The sequence below is a fragment of the Prinia subflava genome, chromosome 20 (assembly GCF_021018805.1).
Source record: "Prinia subflava isolate CZ2003 ecotype Zambia chromosome 20, Cam_Psub_1.2, whole genome shotgun sequence".
NCBI classification, from domain to species: Eukaryota; Metazoa; Chordata; class Aves; order Passeriformes; family Cisticolidae; genus Prinia; species Prinia subflava.
This window is the reverse complement of record NC_086266.1, coordinates 931984-951543: the sequence shown is the minus strand read 5'-3', so window position 1 is coordinate 951543 and position 19560 is coordinate 931984. Positions and strand designations below refer to the sequence as shown.

The 19560-nt window shown below is 43.5% G+C and overlaps 1 long non-coding RNA gene across 1 annotated transcript in view; it reads left to right on the top strand.

Moving 5' to 3' along the window:
* Positions 1 to 19560, top strand: part of LOC134560470 (uncharacterized) — a 208823-nt gene that overhangs the window by 46828 nt on the left and 142435 nt on the right. The window contains exon 2 of the long non-coding RNA XR_010082744.1: positions 8983 to 9081. This is a non-coding gene — a long non-coding RNA (uncharacterized LOC134560470). The remainder of the gene's footprint in view (positions 1 to 8982; positions 9082 to 19560) is intronic.

Genomic DNA, 19560 nt, shown 5'->3' with positions numbered 1-19560 from the left:
ATAAAAAGTTTTGGCATGTAAACGCTTCATAAACTGCATGCAGAACACAGGCAATTAGCTGAAATGCAGAGTTAATTTAGAAATGCAATTATGTATCTTCAAAATAGAATCAGGCATATGGACGGGGTGCAGAAAAACTGACATGGAGAATTTGTTTCCAAGCAGTAATTTTTCTGTGCTGGGAGGGATTATTAGGGAACTTGTAAATATTAAATAATTCAAAGGAAAAAAAAAGAGGATAATGATTTATATCATCCTGCAGTAACAGTGGCGTGTAATGTTGTTATCTTCAGAGAGGGTGATTGTATTTCTGAAAGGCTTCTGCAGTGGAGGCTTGGCACGGGGGACTGGGAAATAATGACTGGGCCAGTTTGAGAAGGAACGGGGCTTGCAGATGATCTCTAGTGACAGGGAACATAAACAAAAACCCGAATAACCAACCACCTACCTAATAAATCATATATTTTTGGGAGAAGTAATCCAGCCCCAAAGGCAGTGTGTGTCTGATTTTGGATCTTTTCTTGCCACCTGTTGCTAGAAAAATCTAATGCTTGTTATTGCTGCTACTCAGATTGACTGTGAGTGAATAAAAGTTATTTTCTTTTGACCTAAAGCCTCATTACTTCGGTCACAGCAGGACTGAATGTTGCACTTAGGGGGAAAATGTTGTGGTTTCAATTCACAGTAAACTTTTGCAACAGTTACCATCTCCAGGATGGATCTCATCAGGATTTGCTCATATTTGATGAATATTTAATTATTTTTTTAATAAACATAGCGACTGGTAAAGCCCTCTAGAGAAGCTCTTTGCCAGCTATGGACCCGTGAGTTTTATCAAGTTTTTTCTCTCTTTGTCCCGAGGTGTCTTTCTTTATTTTAGGGTTTTCCTCATGCTCAGAAAAGAGTTGAAGCTTTCTGTCAGCAGAGATGCAGTTTGTTAATCTCTGCCTGAGCACTGCTGCCTTTCCCTTCTCCATGAGAAAACAAACATTTCTCTCTGGCACTTTACTTTTCTTAGCATTTTGTGCAAAACATTGATTCAGATCATGATAAAGCAGAGAGAAACCAATTTTCCACTATCATATATTTTATTTGTCTGCTCTTTAATCTAGTCTGCATCTCTATCTAAATTAACTGTCATTTGGGAAAAACTCTTTTTCTTAACAATATAGACAACATTTAAAGTTCTAAGGTAGTGCAATTTAAAAAAAGAAGGGTAAAGGAAGGATCCAATGTTTCCTGTCTAATTTGAACCAGAGTGGTGCCCAGATCTTTTTTAAAGCACATGTAAAGCAGAGTATGAGAAGGTTATAAGAAGAAAGTAAAAGCCAATGAATGGTCATGTGGAAAGCTGAAATATTTGGAAAATTTTCCATTGGGAAGCTAATGCATTCTTCTTTCTTAGTGGAATTATTTTTCTTGGAGAATGTAGTGGAGAAAGATGCACAAAAGTGCTCAAGGACAACAAATTGACAAGGCCATGTTTTTTATTTTTACAGAGATTAAATTGCTTTTGAATTATAACAAGAATATTCTAGATATAAACCTGACACAATGCTTTTATTTCAAAGTACTTGATCTTCAACGGTTCTTCAGCAATTACAAGAAAAAAGATATTTTCAGTTACCATTTTCTTGGTAGTTTTCATCTTTTCCCCACCTGGAACTGAGCATTTCTTGCAGAGATGCTGTGAAAGTGAGGGCAGCTTGCTCAGAAGGAGGTGATGAGGTACTGGGGGAAAATTTTATTTCATCTGAGGGCAGCTCCAACACCTCATTGATATAATTAATTTGCCACGTGTGCAGTGTGCATTTCACTGGTGCACAGGTCAGTGCAAGATGAGATTTTTGTTGGGTGTGGGTGATGCTCTGTGCTTGTGTTTGTTCCCCAGCAGGGAAACTTTGCTGCCACAGGAAATTCAGTGTACACATCCAACAGGAGTGACTGAACACCAAAACAGGAAAAACCTGCTCCAACAAGGACCCAGTGTTTAACTTCCATTTATTTACACCCTAAAAACAGCCAAAGGCTGGGGGCAGCAGAGGTTTGATGGCAGCAGTGCAATGCCACAAAGAATCCCTGTCTGGATTGAAAACCTCACAATTTGGAATACAAAAGAGTGACCCAATGCCAAGCTGCACCTGAGGGGATGGCTCTGGGTTGTTTTCATCCCTTGCCAGGGTTCCTGGGTGTCCCTGTGCTGTGCCATGCCCTGCCCTGGCAGCTCCTCCCTGGCACCCCTGGCTGCACCCACTCCTCTGACAGGAGGAAGATCTGGAACAGTGGCAGGCACTTCCAAATAAAGGGCAGGCAGTGCCCCTGTGCTCCCCATCAGCTTGGAGAGGTACAACTTCACCTGCTGTTACCCACCCCTGAAATAACTTCTGGAAGGTTTAATGAGATAGCTGGGAGAGGAAGAGAAGTGACTGTGCAGTAATGGAGCTTCCTTGGAGGTTCTGAGAGGCAAATATTTGTATTTGCAAGAAATAATAATGTAACTATGATTCTCAACGGGGTGTCATAGGATTTTCAGCCAGAACAGTTTGGGAGCACATCGTTCCAGGCTGTTTGTTCCAGAAGTGGGAATAGATGAAATTCTCCAATGGGATTGAAAAAGTTCCATAATGATACCATAAGACATTAGCTTAGCAGTTGGAAATAACATTTATGAACCACTGGAAGTTAAGTTCTCATGGGTTTAATATTTTCTATAGTTTCATAAATCTGATGGAGACGTAATCTCTTTATTAAGTCAGAAATTCTATTTGTTTTTTTAGAAGATATCAACAATTCTGCCCTGAAATAAATGAGCTCCTCATGGTAAACAAATTTGCACACAGAAGCTACTAAGAGAATCCTCCACATGTAAATGATCAAATATTAAGTCTCTCCTTGAAATTCAGTGTAAAAAGAACCAAATACAACTTCAGAAGGTGGACAGTGTTAAGATTAAATGTATGCAATAATTTTCTGGGTCCTGTGGGGTTTGTGCTTGCTTAATGGAAAAGCTTTGGAATAAATGGACATGGAACCAGTTGTCATGTAAAGGCTGTTAAAGGAATTAGTCTCTTTTATGCATCTGTGAAAACTCTGCACGAGATCAATCCATGTTTGACTTTTCCAGTTGCACAGGCTCACACGGATCTGCCTCCCTGCAAGAGTTAAAACCAGGCAGGCCTGGTTCATGGATCTGGTGGATTCACTGATCTAATCACTGCTCACACAGCAGCCGATTTCTTGCATTTATCACAGAGTACATGAAAGAATTTGCACCCAGCTGTTTTGTCTGGGTCAAATGTGTGCTTTAGTTTTTAGCTGGATAGGAAAGAACAGGAAGGGATTTAGCTAATTCTTCAGAATTTGTGTGGATTAAGGAGGGAAGTCTGTTAGTATTGTGTGTGTACTTGATTAATACAGCAATATCTAGAAATGAAGGGAACAAATAGAAATTAGGGAAATGGCTGTCAAAACATTTGGATTTGATATTCCTTATAATGATCCATATTTACCATCTTACAGGAAAATCAAAGGACGTTTTCAAATTGAGGTTCCATGAGCTGGAAGTAATGCTTTCTATGAGGGCATTTGCATGAGGAATATTGCCTTTTATTGCTCTCAGGCTCAGTTCTATTTATAAAAGAGGGGAATTAAAATATGTGTGGAGATGAGATCATGGAGGATTCCACCCTGGAGTGAGTGAGCAGGAGCTGTCTGAGACCCTCCTCTCCCTGTAGCTGCCACAGCAAGGGTCTGGTTTACTCTTGTGTGTTCCAGAACTGCACCATTGTCGTTTTTCCAGCATTCTGCTGCTGCAGCTCTTCCGGAGGGAGGAAAGGAAGAGGCAGGGAATGACTTGGGTTCTCTGGGGGTGACATTTCTTCTGTTGGGGGTGCTGCAAACCATCCCTTACCCCGATTTTGTCACTATGGGAAGCTGAGTGGAGCTCCTTGGCCGTTTCATGGGGTCACCCCTGGCAGCTGTGCCCACCGTGGAGCTGTTTGTGTGACACTGGGGGACACCCAGGGACAGCACCCTGCCTGGGTGAGCCCTGCCCTGGGAAGGGACAGCTGAGCACAGCCAGGAGAGGAGAGGCCTGAGGAGAGCAAAAGGAGAAAATGAGTGGAAATGGGAACATCTCCACATCACTGAGCAATCCCTGCAGCAAGAGGTGAACTGCTGTGCTTCCTCCCCTCAGTCAGTTAATGCTCTGACTGCATTTATCCATTTATTTATCCATTTATTTATTTATCTATCTTTCTATCTGTGTCTCTATCCATTTATTTATTGATTTATAATTTTACACCCCCATCCCTCTTATTTTCTGGGGGCTCTCTGGCAAATGCTGACTTGCCTACACCAAAGGCAAATGCTCCAGACATCAGGATTCCCGATTTGATGGCTGTCCCTGTGCCACCGTGTAAATGCAGTCAGAAGGCATCTGTGCCACCGTGCTGGCAGCTGCAGGGCGCGCTGTGCCTGCCCCGTGTCCCTGTTTTGCTGGTGGCATTTGTGCCCTGCTCTGCCTCCTCCTCCCCGGTGGTTCCGTGGTTGGGAGCAGCACCTGTGGCCGCTCCGTGCTCTGACAGCTGCCAGACTCAGCTGCCAGCTCTGGGATGGATTTTCTGTGGCTGTCCTGGGGTTGACAGAGAGCTCCAGGCACACGTCTCAGCTGTGTCAGTGCTCATTGCTCACAGCCGGGCAGCAGCCTGGTGGTAACTCCTCACAATTTCATTTCCAGGGCGCTCAGGGGTGCAGAGTGAGCTTCTTGGCATGTTCTGGGGAGTGAGTTCTGCTCTGCTGTTCACCAGCCTCCGTGTGAAATAGGAAGAGAATGCATTTGTGCCTGATTTCAGCCTTATCTCCAGAGGTCATCTCTCCCCAACACCTTTTGCTTACTGACATGCTTCAGTCAGTATTACAGTACTTCTTACATGCAACGATCTTGGAGTCTCCTCCTGCAGTTCCCATGATTTTCCTCTACAGAGACATGCATCTGCACAGCTGGCTGCAGAGATATCTTAAGCCTCACCATTTCAGCCCCTGAAATAATGAAGGATTTTCGATCAATTTTATTTTTGAAGGGAAGCACAGGAACAGGATTCTGTGACTTCATTTCCTGCCGGTATGAAATTTTTGTGATTTTTCTTTTTGCTGTTGCCCCCGAACCCCTCTCACATTTCCAGGCTGGGAGGCAGAGGGATGGTGTCACATCCATCACATCAGTCACCCAGCACTCATCACTGCCCAGCCTAATGCGGGCTGACTGCTGGATCAGACACGATGTCTGCGAGGGCACAGAGTCACCCTGAGAGATGCAGAGAGACACAAAAACACCGCCAGGGCTTGTTCTACACGAGCAATAACAACCCGTGGCACTGTGTCTGCACACAGGCACCCAGAGCGAGGGGCTCCTTCTGGGCAGGACAAGGGCAGGGTGTGAATTCATTTCCTCAGGGAGTGTGAGGGGTTTGGGGCTGGAGCTCCTTTGGGAAGGAGTTCATGCAGCTTTCTGCAGTTCCTGCTCCTCGCCCAAAGCACAGCGATGTCCCTGTCACAGAGCTGTTCTGGGGGCTCCCGTTTGGGGGTCCTGCACCTCCCCAGTGCCTCTGCTTTCAGTGAGCTGAGCTGATTTATCTCACATTTGGCTTTCCAAGCCGGGAATGTCCCACCAGACACCCACAAGTGGTGACTTTGGAGGGCACAGCGTGGCCTCAGTGTCATCTGTCTCCTCCTTGGTTGTTCATTGATGGAGTTCGAGTGTGTTCCACTCCTCTCACAGCTCAGCTGGGCTGCCCCCATGCAGACAAAGCTTTTATTTCTGTTTTTTGGTGTGTGCTTGGGGCAGGGATGGCTCCTCTGATCAGCACAGGCAGTGCCCCGCTGTGCCTGGGATCTCACTGGTTTGGATTTATTGATCCAGATCTCAGTATAGCTTTCCTGCAGAGCAGCAGGGAGTTCTGAGTGCTCTGGGGTCAGTCCAGCCTCCACCACATCCAGCAGGGCAGCTCAGGCGAGCTCAGGTCACTGCAGGGACCTGCTGGGCTTCAAAGAATTGTCCAAGTTGTGCTCAGCTGGTTAAATTGACAATTGGAGGAGACACCAGGGGAAATGGTGTTTGAAGGACGCTGTGAAAAAACACCTACTGCCATCACCCAAGCAAGGGAGAACTGAAAATTCCATTGAGATGGAAAAAATATTGATCAGCAACAACGAAAGGCTTGTCTATATTTTTTTTTTAAAAAAAAAAGAAAAAAAAAAAAGAAAAAAAAAAGTGGCTTCAAGCCTTGATTTGGGATCCATTCAGGACTAAAATCAAAGTAATAAACATTAATGTTATTCTAGACTCATAAATTCTACTGGAGACATCATCAAGCTGTAATTATAACAGGCATTTAAATTAATGGGTTGGACATAAATTTAGCTATCAAAACTGTTTTAAAAATATAGAACTTTAATCTGTACTTCTCTCTCCATCTCCAGACCTTTTCATGTCTGTTCTTAGCACTTTCAACTTGATTGGGTTTTTCCCCCCTAAAAGTGAAAAGGAATGCAAATAATTTGTGCTTTAAAATAGAAAATAATAAAAAATAAAAGCAAAGAATGGACTCAGGAAAACAAATGTGTCTGTGTCTGCCTGTCCCTGTCCCCAGCATTTTAATGATCACGACTTTGCTGTCTCTGAGCTCAGCTCTCTCTCAGCTCCCTCAGCTCCATTTGCATTCAGGGCTGTTGTGCTGCTTTGGGAGGTGTTGATTGCAGAGCAGTGGAACAGGTTTGGTACATTTATGTGGAAATGTGAGTGTGGAGCTGCTGCACACAGGGACCTGTTGATACCTCTGCAAAAACATGAAATCCCTGTAAAGGTGGCACTGCCTGGTGGCTCCAGTGCCTGGTGGCTCCAGTGCCTGGTGGCTCCAGTGCCTGCTGCTGTTTACTCCTTCTCCAGGGGCAGCAGTTGAAATGTTTGGTGGGCTCTGTATTTTTAGGAGAAAATTAATTAGTGTGATTAGGCACAGCACCCTGTGGGGTCACTGTTCAGTCAGATTTCTGTGGAGAATCAATCACACTCCAGCAGGAAAAACAATTGGTTGGGTTTTTGTTTTTTATTTTTTGTGTTCTGAAGACATAACAAAACCAAACAAATTAAAATTAGTAACCGATGTGTCATCTCCTCATCTGTTTTCTTTCTTTCTTTGCCATCCATTCCTCTGCCATCAGCAAAGGAAATGATGAACAAAACCCAAGTGAAAAACACAAACAGGGTAAAAAACTTCCTGAAGAACACAGAATGCCTTGGCTTTGCCTCCCTGAACGGGTGGGGGAGACTTCAGGCAGTGTGTGGTACCTGAAATAGTTTTTATTCTTTTTTCATTCTTTTTGTATCTGCTTGGCAATGTTTGCAGCTGAGGCTGTCTCTTTAAACCTGCCTGGGAACAAGGCACACTCATTTCTTGTGTTTGCTCTGCTGTCAGCTGGGGTGAAGAAGACAGGCAGGCAAAAGTAATTAATTTGTAATATTTCACATTCTTCTTACAGATGGAGGAGGGACAATTTCAAATTAAAGCAGCTTTTCTTCTGCAAGAAAAAACATATATTTTCTTGTATCACTTCAAATCTGTATTAGGCCGTATTTTATTGTTGAGAGGTGCCGTGTTGCTACACTGAATAATGTAACGTGGGCTGACCTGCTTGAACGCTGAAACATTGATTCACCTGTCAGCATTTCTGAGCAAATGGAAATATTTGTTCTCGTCTTCAAACGGAGGTACAAAGCAGAGCAGATGTTTGCAGGCACGAGGGAATCTCAGTGGACCAAGCTTGCAACATAGATTGTAAACTCCTAAATTCATCAAGATTATTTAAAGATGGTGGACCAGAAATCTCTGATCAAAAATAAAAAAATTCACGACCGTGCTGGAGTATGGCACATTAGTGGTTAATATCTACTGCCTGTATTTCATGAGGTTATTTGAAATATTCTATTATGAAGCTTAATATTTAGTATAAGCATATTCTGAAATTTCTTTTTTCTTTTTTATTGGCATATAATTGTCAATAATGAAAAAGCAGTTCAGCTCCTGAGCTGGAGGGCACATCTCTAAGCAGCCTAGAAAAGGAGACAGCATGTCCAAGCATTTGTTATGTAGGTGTCTTTTCAGAATACTCAATTTCTGTGCTGAAAGAGCTCCCCAAATCTTTATTAGCCATCTGTTTATAGTAGGTGTGCACTTGGGGTTGGTGTTTTTTCCATTTCACTGTTATTATTACTCTGGCAACAGGAACAAGATGGAGTTGTGGCTCCTGCAAGTCCTGTTTTGGTACCTGTGGTTCTGTGCATTAAATACAGACCATTGCTCAGGGCACCTTCAGGGGAAAGCCCTGGGCATGCACTCCCCCAGTCAGGCACCCAGGCTCGTTAACAGCAGCACTAATTGCCTGCATTATTTGTTGGCTGGAGCACTCACTGTGTGTATAAATTTTCAAATTATTGTACTGACTGCAGCTCGTTGCTAGAGAGCATCCACTGCCCCCTCCCTTCCCAGGAAATGAAATATCCTCTCTAGGTAACTATTTATGTTTATACTCAGGGTTTGTAGTGACTAATTGTCATTAGTCATTAATGTTTCCCTGTTTGCTGCTCTGAATGTTGTGCCATGTGTGTTGGCCTGGCCTTTGAATGAACAATGTGATGGGTGCTGGGTGGGAAGCACAGAACAGACTGGGTTATGGTAGATTTGTACATTTGGTACAGCAGAGGAAAACTGCAGGAGAGGACGTGGATCCTGAGGAGCAGGATCAGCTCTGGACACAAAGCCATTTTAATAAATGCTTTATTTATTTATAGAGACAGCAGGACTCTCCTGTGCTGCTGCCCTGCTCTCTGGACACGTTTGCCCACGGATGGAGGGATGGGGCTGCTCTCCTCCCTGCTTTGTTTTTCAGATTTGAATAAAATGTCTTCATCTGTCCTTCTCTTCACAGCAGCACAGCCCTGCCACAGCCTTCAGCTGAGCTTGCAGGACATGCAGAGAGGCTCCACTGGCTCCTCCCTGGGGGAAGAATTCCCAAATTCATAATCAGGTGAGTTTAAAAGAAGCAACTGCAGCAGGATTTTGCCCGGAATCGCCTGGTCTCAGGTATGGAGTCACATTAAAGTCTGGGGAACATGGAGGCATGAAAAGCCAGTGGATGATTAGAGCTAAGAATTTAATCACTGGTTGGTTCCTTGTAGACGTTTGTTTGTTGTTTGTTCCTTCTGAACAAGGCTGAAATGCAGATTATGTGTGTGCACACAAGGCACTGTGAGCAGAGACCACCTACTCAAAATGTGTTCTGACAAAGCTGGGCCAGGGGGGCTCTCTGGCTGTAAGAGCCTGTAAGGTTTTGTTTTATTGATATTTTCCAGAGTTTGTGAGTTCCTGCCTGTTTGTAGCATTCATTGTACACCTCATGTCAGGCACAGTCCATCTCTGCAGGGAGTGAGGAGGTCCCTGCCTGATCTCCCATTGAACCCCCACCTGTGAATTTGTATTTTGAATTTGTATTTGTGTTTCTTGGTTTTGCAATGGAATCAGCTAACTGGTTTTTCCTTCACTTTTTCATGCCTGTCATGAATTTTAGTTGGCTCTTGTTTGATGTTTTTTAGTTTGGGAGTCCTAGTCTGTAAATACTTTCTTTCTGTGGAAGTTGGTTATCTTTAATAATTGTTGTGAAGTTCTGTTTCAAATTCTGCTCAAATGCTCTTTCTCAGATGAAAGGACCGTTTAACACTCCTGATGTGGACACAGTTCCAAGTTCACACAGGAGCAGTGCACTTTCTGAGGTTCTCCTGGGATTTCAGCTCTGATATTTTCATGGGCTGTGATTTTCACCTGAGCTCTGCTGCCTCTGGCAGAGCTGTCCCAGAATCAGCTCCTGGCTATGTAAAGTTAAAAACTGTTGGGGTGCTTTGTTTTTGGGGTTTTTTTTGGCCAGGTTCATTACTTTACATTTGTTTGGTTCGAATGTCACCTGCCATTTCATCCTCAATCACTCAATGCCACAGACTCTTTCTGCAGCTTTTCTTTTTTTGTTTTGAATCCAGTATTGGTTTTCTTCCCCTGCAAAACTTGTCCTCAGCAGTGAACTCAATCTCCTTTCCATTCTCTTCTCCTGATCATTCCTGAGTGTGCTGAGCTGCTGGGGCAGTAGCAAAGATCCCTGTGGGATCTCCCTGGGCCTTCCCCTCCCTGAGAAAATGGAGTTTATTAAATGGAATTTATTTATCCCTCTTCCTGAGCTTTCCATCAGTTATCCCTGTGAGCACCTTCCCTCTCATCTCAGCCCAATTTGAGGCCTTTGGTGATTGGATCTAGCTGAATTCTTCATGGAAATCAGAGCTGGCTCTGTTACCCATCTCTCCCCTGTTTCACTTTATTTAGTTTATTTTCAGTGATTTTTTTCTCACTAAATTCTAGTGGCTTGAGGGGTTAGACTGTAAAAAAACCACGAAGAAGAAGTCCTGTTGATTCTGTTTTAAAGTGAGGCCACTGATTGATAAAGTGGGCAGACCAACAGCCTATTTAAGTGCAAGCTTGCTTAGTTTCTCTTGAAAAAAAAGTTATTTACAACCTCTACAAGGAAGTTATTTTTATTCAGGTGACATGCTACCTGTGCTAGGTATGTAGGAGCTCTCATCTGGGTTATTTTATATTTCATTATCATGCAGGGCAGGAGCGTGGTCATCACACATTTCTGGTCTGCAGGAGCCGTGCCAAACAGACCCCACTTCTGAGATCCTGCTCTCATGATTGCACTTCCCTGCAAACGAGAGCGATGTGTGGAAGCCGAATAAACCAGAGCAGTTAGAAAAATAAAGCAGTGCTGCCAAGCACGTCGGGCTGAATACTGATTAATCCCATTGCCATCAGCGATGCTGCTCACAGGCACGTTGGGGTGGTGTAAAATGGAGTTTAAAGAATGGGAGAAATGAACAGTGAGGGTGACAGCCACCACGAGAGGGAAGGGACTGGCACTCTCAGCAGGGATATTTTTAGCCTGCAGACCCAGGGACGTGTCTCTGTGCCAGGAGAGCACATCTGATCTCAGCGTGCTCAGCCCTGCTCAGTGCCACACAAACTGCACTGTGTGCACAGAGCCATCACCGCCAGCAGCACCTTGAACCTGGGCTGCTTCTGCTCCCTCACTTCAGGCACAGCCCTTCACTTATAGAAAAGATTGTGTTTGAGAGGAACAAATATGGTTTTTTTCTTCTTCCCATCCCGGTGAGGTGCAGGGTTGATGAACCCTTTGCATGCAGGAGGGTTTGCCAGTCTCTAAAGCTCCTGCATGCATTCGTGAGGCAGGCATGGCAGCAGCTGAAATAACAATATTTTACTGAGTGTCGGGGGAGTGTTCCTGCCTGGCCCGGGATGGCACAGGGAGCCTGCCCTGACACCAGGGATCAATCACCGTGCATCCCTTTGCTTCATTTGACACTGTCATGTTATTTCTGTTTCTTGGAGGTGATACAAACTCAGCAGAGAATGATCCAGCCTGGCAGAAGGCAGATGAGACACTGCTCTGGTGTCTGTGTCTTTCCCAGATTGATTGCTAGTGTGTTTTAAAGCAGCTCTCAGAATTTGTTGCACCAAACATGAAAATAACCCTCGAGGTTTTTTTTAGCATGAAGGATCTAAATTCTAATGACAGAACCCACTGAGGCAATATCTGAACACTGCTTTGGAAGCTCACAGTAATTCTGAAACCTCAGTGCCTTTCTTCTTTAAATATGACATAAACTTTGTGTTCCCAAAGCCCAGATTGATAAAGCTATAAAATAAAAAGCCGTAGCTGTGCTTGGGAATGGTTGGAATTCAGAGATGTTTTCTAGTACAGTTCAAATTTAGAGGTTGGGCTGAGCATTTGTTCAGTGCATGTTACTGCAGCCTTAATTAGAGTGGTGAAATGTTGTTTGTTCCTTTTCTCTGCCGTGGAGGAACGTGGCTGCAGAGACTCGGGCAGCCAGAAAGTTCTGGAAGTGTGGAACTGAGGGCAAGAAGAGAGAATTGCCTCACCAGGCATGAAGGGCTTTGCAACAATAAATCCAGCCTTAGCCACTAATTTTTCTTTCATGAAAGTTGTTGTAGGAAGAGCATTTTCTAAATATTTCCCCGTGTAAGAGATATTAATTATTCATAAATTAATTATTAAGAAATGCTTTTTAAATTATAACACTCAGCAATCTACATTGGAGACTGCACTTGATGGTGCAGTGAGCACCTATCAAATGCAGAATAATCTTTTACAAAACTGTGGGATTATTTCTTCTTTAAAACACAAATACTTTGGAATGCAATTATAAGACAAGACATGGCTAAATATAACTTGGAAACAGTTTTGTAAATAAAGTTAAAATTGCAAGAAAGTTTATTCAGAACAGAGACCAAAAGCACCTTGTCAATAATTTTAATGAACTGCACATTTGTATTGGAGGTATTTTCACTTTCACTGTTCCTATCAGTGTGCTGGATATTTAAATCACAACAAAGGAAGCTGAAAATGCTGTCCTCTTACACAAAAAGTCGTGCAGTTACCTGCTTAAACCTGAAGCAAGAGAAATTAAAATTTGAAGCATGTTGAAGATCTCATATGAAGGAGATGAGGGAAAAAAAGAAATGGAAGAGTTGTGTCAGTGCTTGGAATAATTTTTAATCTTCTACTTTATGTTTAGGAGTTTGAAAATTCTTTGTTGTCTCTAGAAATATTTTATTTTCCCATGCTAATTAATAATCCTGGGTTTGTATTCCGCCTTTCTTCAGCAGGAGAGGGCAATGCCAATGAGGATGTCAGAGTTTTTCCTTTGGAAAACTCCTAATAGCTCCTGAGCACACGTGGGGGTTTTAATGGTGGGAAGGCTCAGAGAAATTGGATTTGAGGTGTTTAATTAAGTCTGTTCACAGACAAATGGCCCTGATGAGTGACAGGCTGGCAGGCTGAGTCCAGCAGGAAAAGCAGAATTAGAGCCAACCCCTGGACCCTGCATCCCCCGCCAAGGTCAGCACAGAGCTCATTTAGAGAGGGCCCAACACGGTGTGACAGAGAATCGATAACCTGAGGCACCACAGGATATTCCACTGATGGGAATTGCTTTAACCCCACCCCCCAATTCAACATTTGTTCACCATTTATTCAGTTTTAGCTCTCCTGAGGTGCTGTGTTTTATGAATGTGGATATGTGAGGGTTTCACCTTTCTCTCCTTTCATAAAAATGTTGAAAAGAAAATTACTCATTTAAAACTCAGGGGTTTAAAACTCTGTTTAGTGAAATCAGTCAATTTTATATATGCTAAATATTTTAAAGACATTTGAGTTGATGACAAATACTTTCTCTGACAACATTCTGGATAGAAACAACAGAATGCAAGGCAGTGAAATGAAATGTTCATATCTTAAACTAAGGCAAACATCTGCATTTGAATATCCACTGAGAGGAATGAATCCGTATCTGCCTGGTAAGCTCTGCTGTTCTGTTAGGTATCATTTCTATTTTACTTACTGTCTAAGCAGTTGCAGGTTTTGTTCCTTTTCTTGGCATAATTCTTCTTGGTGTTTCTGTGCATTTATTCAAGGAGGGATTGATGCTAAATGGAAATTCAGCATGTTATCTACATATAGAAAAATACATTGTCAGTTTTTTCTTTCATATGGAGGTGCAGGTGTTTTCCTGAAATCACTGGAGAAACATAATTCAGAGAATGGGGTAGAGACTTAGACAACTGCCAGAGTGCTTCTGCTCAACAAACCTCCCTGCAATTTTAACTTCATTTATTAAATTCTTTCCAAGTTACATTTAGCTGTGTCTCATCTCCTAATTGCATCCCAAAGTATTTCACTTTTTAGAAAAGAACTAATCCTGCAGTTTTGTAAGAGGTTATTCTGCATTTGATGGGTGCTCACTGCACCATCAAGTACAGCCTCCAATGCAGATCGCTGAGAGTCATCATTTAAAAGCATTTCTTAATAATTAATTATGATTAATTAATATCTCTAACATTGGGAAATATTTAGAGAATGGGGCCTGACACTGGTTATTGCCATTATTAGTGATCTGAAAGATGGGACCAAGAGTACCCTAAGAAGTTTCCAGATGAAACCCAGAAAGGTCTTTGAGATGTGGCTGGAAGAATTCCACCTTTTTCCTTTAATCTGACTTTCAGAGGGGAGAGAGACAGACTGGTTAAATGCCAGACACTGCAGTCAAAAATGGGTGTGCAAGAAGAGGAAATTCAGACTAAAGCTTGCACTGATGGCAGTGGTGTTCAATGGGAGCCCAGGGATTCACGTTTCCATCAGGAGCTTTTCCTTGAGGAACAATCCCTGAGAGCCCCGTGGGTTCAGCACCCTGCCAGCTCTGACTCTGTCATCACAATTAACTCACTGCTCTGGAGGGGACAGCGGTGACAGCCACACCTGTGCTGTAAAAGGGCCAACCTTGGGATTTGGGAGTCAAATTCAGAATTGCTGCAATGACAGAGGGATTTATTTTCTCTCAGTTGAACATTGTGCTCTCAGCTCAAAGCCAGCTCAGACTCTGTGGGCTCTGCTGTGCCCCGGGCAGGGGGCACAGGTTTCCTTTGTCCCCAGGGTGTCCCTGCACAGCATTTTCTGCCAGCTGGAGCTCAAGAGGAGCACACACGGAATTCTGTGCACTGGGGCACGCCCAGCTCACTCATTTGGAGTTTGCTAAATCTCTGCGATACTAAAACAAGTTCCTCGGAATTAATGTGCGGCACTTATTTCAATTAAACATTTGCTAAAGGCTTTTAATGTCCCTATCAGTAAAATTCAGTGTAAGCCCTAGATTAGTTTGTTCATGATGGTGTGGTGCTTTCGAAATGCAAACTGCTAAATAAGGAAGAAATGCTATTATTGTGCTGTCTTCTGGATTCTGCAGTGCCATGATTGCTTCCTGCTCATATTTCTCTTCAGTGCTGGAAATTCATAAAGCTTAATTTACCTAATGCTTGAAATGCTGATAAATATCAGTTTTATGCAGAATTATTTGCATGAATGTATCAGATAAACATATTTCTGTGTATTATGGCTCATCTTCTTTGGATCAGGGAGTCTCAGAACCAAACAAGGCTTTGCTATCTTGTAGAGTGGTTTTAGATCTGCTCTGGTCCATATTTGAATCTTCCCTGTTTTCAAACCTTGATGATTTTTTTCCCACCTAATTTGTTTTACAAGAACTTCATCCAACTTCTGTCATTTCTTAATTAATGAAAAATAATGTTATGCATGTCACTTTCCCTTTTCCCTTTTTTCCCTTTTCCCTTTTTTCCCTTTTCCCTTTTTTCCCTTTTCCCTTTTCCCTTTTCCCTTTTTTCCCTTTTCCCTTTCTTGTTTTTCCTTTTCCTTTTCCTTCATTTTTTTAAGTCTGTCTGTCACTCCTGCCAGCTGTGTCCTATTTCCAAGCCTTCATCTGCTCACAGAAAACAGCTTGGGCTGGTGAGGTAGATTTTAGGAGATTAAAGATTGCACTGCAATACTCCAGACTTAATCCTAATGCCAGTAAACTCTTTATGTGCCATCGTCCCCTCTGGTTTACAAAGATTTATGTAACCATATTTTTTCACATCCAAAGGAGCTTAAAGGAATAGACATAGATTGTTCTGGGTGTTGAATAAAAGCAGTAAGCCCAGATAAAGTGTTTTTGTTCCTCAGATAATAGAGCAGAACGTAGCATTTTCAAACTGGGTGGTCACAGGAGCCAGCTGAACGGGGTGAAGGGGAAGGTTTGCTCTGATCCTGAGCTCTTCAGGGTGTGGGGCACATTTAAATCTGGGGCAGCAGAAAGGGGAAAGTGAACAGAGTTTAATATTATGTGAGTTCTGTAGCTAAGATTTGCCTCCCCTGGTTCTGAGCATTGAATATCCCATCCCATCCCATCCCGTCCCATCCCATCCCGTCCCATCCCATCCCATCCCATCCCATCCCATCCCATCCCATCCCATCCCATCCCATCCCATCCCATCCCATCCCATCCCATCCCATCCCATCCCATCCCATCCCATCCCATCCCATCCCATCCCATCCCATCCCATCCCATCCCATCCCATCCCATCCCACTCTATTTATAGCTGGGATCTCAACAGTGACTTCCATAGGGAGGAAAAGACAGAAAACTCTGTGAGTGCCTTTTGCAGCGAGCTGTGGAGGAGCCCCCTCACCTCTGCAGAGGTGCCCAGAGCCCCTGGGACTGCAGGGAGAGGGAGCAGCTGCAGCTCTGAGCATTTTATCAGCCAGGAAAAAAGAGAGGCACAGGCTGATACTTTGAAAAATGAGTGGAGGAAAAAGAAAAAAAGTTTCCCTCTTTGGTGACATCTCAAAGTTCAAAATACTTCAGAAGTGGTGCTCTGCTTTTATGCTTTATTTTCCTGTTGAAAAACATCCTAATGTATGCCACTTTGGATTCTATAAATGGGCTTTAATGTTGTAGGATGCACACAGTCAAAGAAAGACATTTCCAGGAGAGTGAAGAATGTAATTGTAAAAGCGTTTCAAAGGTCTGAAGCCTTCCTTTATGGGGTGTGTAAATCCTGTGTCCCCTCTGCAGGGAAAAGGAAATGTTCTCTGGGTGGCCACTGCTCCTTGAAGCTGGAACAGCACAGGGGAGTCTGGGATTCAGAGGGAAATGTCAGAGGGAAATCAATCCTGGCTCTCCCTGAGCTGTCACAAGCCTGGCCCTCAGCTGTTCAAATCGTGACCAACAGAGGAATTTGCTGCTGATCCCATTAATGCCAATAATGCTGCTGTGGTGTGGATTTCCCAGCGCAGGATTAGAGGGCTCTCTGTCCATCCCTGCACAGAATTTACATAATTCTGAATCACGGGAGCTCACGGCTGTAAGCCAGTGCTAAACTTTTTGACACGCTTGCCTCTTCTCAGACTGTCAGTATTTGAGAGTATTATTAATTTCACATTGTGTATAAAAGGGATGAGGAATTCAAAATAGCCACGAAGATCCCTGCAGAGGAGAGGAGTGTTGCAATATCAGGAGTGCTGCTGGCCTCTCCTCAGCACAGGAGTGAGAGAAGGAATCTGAGCTGCCAATTCCCAGATTTTGTGGTGTTTATGGTTTGAGGTGTTTATGGTTTGAGGTGTTCATGGTTTGAGGTGTTTATGGTTTGAGGTGTTTATGGTTTGAAGTGTTCATGGTTTGAGGTGTTTGTCACTCAACAGGCTAAAAATATTTCACAATTTCTATTTTATAAAACCTTTGTGAGATAAGGGGGAAATAGCCCCCAAATCTGATAGTAGGAGATAAAAAGGAGCCAGCAAAGGCAAAGCACAGCCCTCTCCACCCCTGCTGGGGGAGCCCTGAGAGCTGCCTGGCTGAACTCCACTGAAAATTCAGTGTACGAAGGGTCATGGGAGCAACACCCCCTGCACGGCCAGAAAGCAAAACCAGCATTAATTATAATTTTTAAATGACAAAAGGACAGCTTCTCTTCAAGGTGGATTATCTCTAGTTGAGAGCAAACACCCCAGGCTGGTGCTGCTGCAGTGTGGGCATGGAGGGGCTGGTGCCAGGCTGAGGTGAGGGTGGCACTCGGAGGGGTGGGCAGCCTGGAGCACCCCTGGGTGCCTGGGGCTCAGATTCTGGGTTGCAGGCCATTGTCAAGGGGAACAGAGCAGAGAGAACCCTGCAGCCAGGACAGGGCAGAGAGCTGGGGAAGGGTTGGCATCTTCTGGGAGAGTTTATTCAGACACGGCGGGGCCTGGGCAGTGAGATCTGATGGCCTGAGCACCTCCAGGTGCTGACAAACCCTCCAGGGTGCCTGAGAAATGCCTGGCCTGGCCATGGTCTGATTCCACACCGGGCACACGTTCCACAGAAAAAATGGAATTTCACTGTGCTTCCCCAGACATTTCCCCCTTCATTTTCTCATGTACCTGTGCAAAAATGCATCCGAGAGAGTGTTGTAATTAATGATTCACTCTTGTGCTTTATCATGAAACATGAATGGAATCTCCCTAAGCAGTGGGTGGAGGTGTTCCTCTGCATTTTAAAGGTACAGCTCACAGGAAGCTTCATTAAGTGGTTATGTCACAGCACAGTTCAGTTTTCTGTATCCTCACAACATCACAGGCCAGGAGAGGTTTCCTTTTTTTATTTTACTGGAAATGCACACAGAAGAGATTGCCACTAAAACATCAACCATCTGCTTATATTCCTCTTTAAGGGATATTATAAACCCCACAAATTTTATAGTATGGCACACAGCTTGCTCCATGGAAAGCACTAACACTTCCAAAAATGTTTTTACAACAGCCTCATTTTTAATATATTGGTGTTTTAAACATCTCTTTTTCCCCATCCCCTTAAATTTGTAAAGGTCCTTCAAACAGAATCGTTGCAGACATTTGGAATGTCACCATTTTATCCAGGCCAGGCAATCCCTGAACATCTCTGCTGAATCCTCACTGTGCCCAGGATTTATAACCAAGTTTAGACTATTCAGTGCTAAATTCTGGGGAAATCCCCTCAGGGGCTGAGAGGGTTCCAAAGCTTCCATCCCAGACCAAGGACAGACTTCTTCAATCTTCCCTTAATGTAAGCTCAGCCTCCAGTGGGTGCAGATTCATTTCCACCCAGAAATAAAAACCCAATCCCAGCGTTTTGTCTTGTGGGCAATAAAGATGCCATTAGGGTTCCCTGCTCCATTTGTGGCAGATCCATTTTTAAAAATACATCAGATGTGACTGCTGCTGTCAATTTGTAATGGTCTGCTTAAACAGAAATTAAAAGTGCCCTTTTCCTCATCACTGCTGGCAAACACAGAAGTATTAAAGCAAAGGCAAAAATTCACCTGCCCTGGGTCTGTAGCTTCCAGTGAATACTTTTGAGCCTGAGTTTTAAAAGAGGGAATTGTAGGCCTTGTTGACAGTGTTGGAGACAGTAGAATCAAATCCTTCATTTAGGATGAGTCACTGCAGCACTCAGATGTAGTAAATCTAACAGTGCAACTTTGCCAGGTCTTTTTCATGATGTTGATGAATCTTCTTTATACCTAGATTAATTTAACTGTAGGACTGTATTTAGCCAGGAGGTGATAGCCTTACCTGCTCTAATGTGGAGACATTTAATTGCTTCACCCTAAAAGAAGTGCTGTGAAATGAAGGATGACCTGTACACTGGAGGTAGTTTATAATGATAATTTCCCCCTCTAACATCACCTATGTGACAGTAAAGACTGAACCTTTCTGCTCTTGCATTACCCCCTCGAAACAGCTTGAGAAAAGAGGTTCATGTTAACCCAAACTGCTGAAACTGCCAGGCAGAGCCCATGGTAATGACTGCTCAAACGAGCTGCAGTGATCTGATGATTCATCTTAATCAGTGGGTCTCGTGTATAAAATTGTCTCTCTCAATGATACATGTGGATAATGCAGATACAACATTAATCTCTCCAGATCCTGCATAATTAACCGTGCCCATTTATCTTCTCACACACATGTGCACATCAGTAACAACTGCTGAGCTCAAAAAAGAGGTTGGGAAGGAAACTCTGA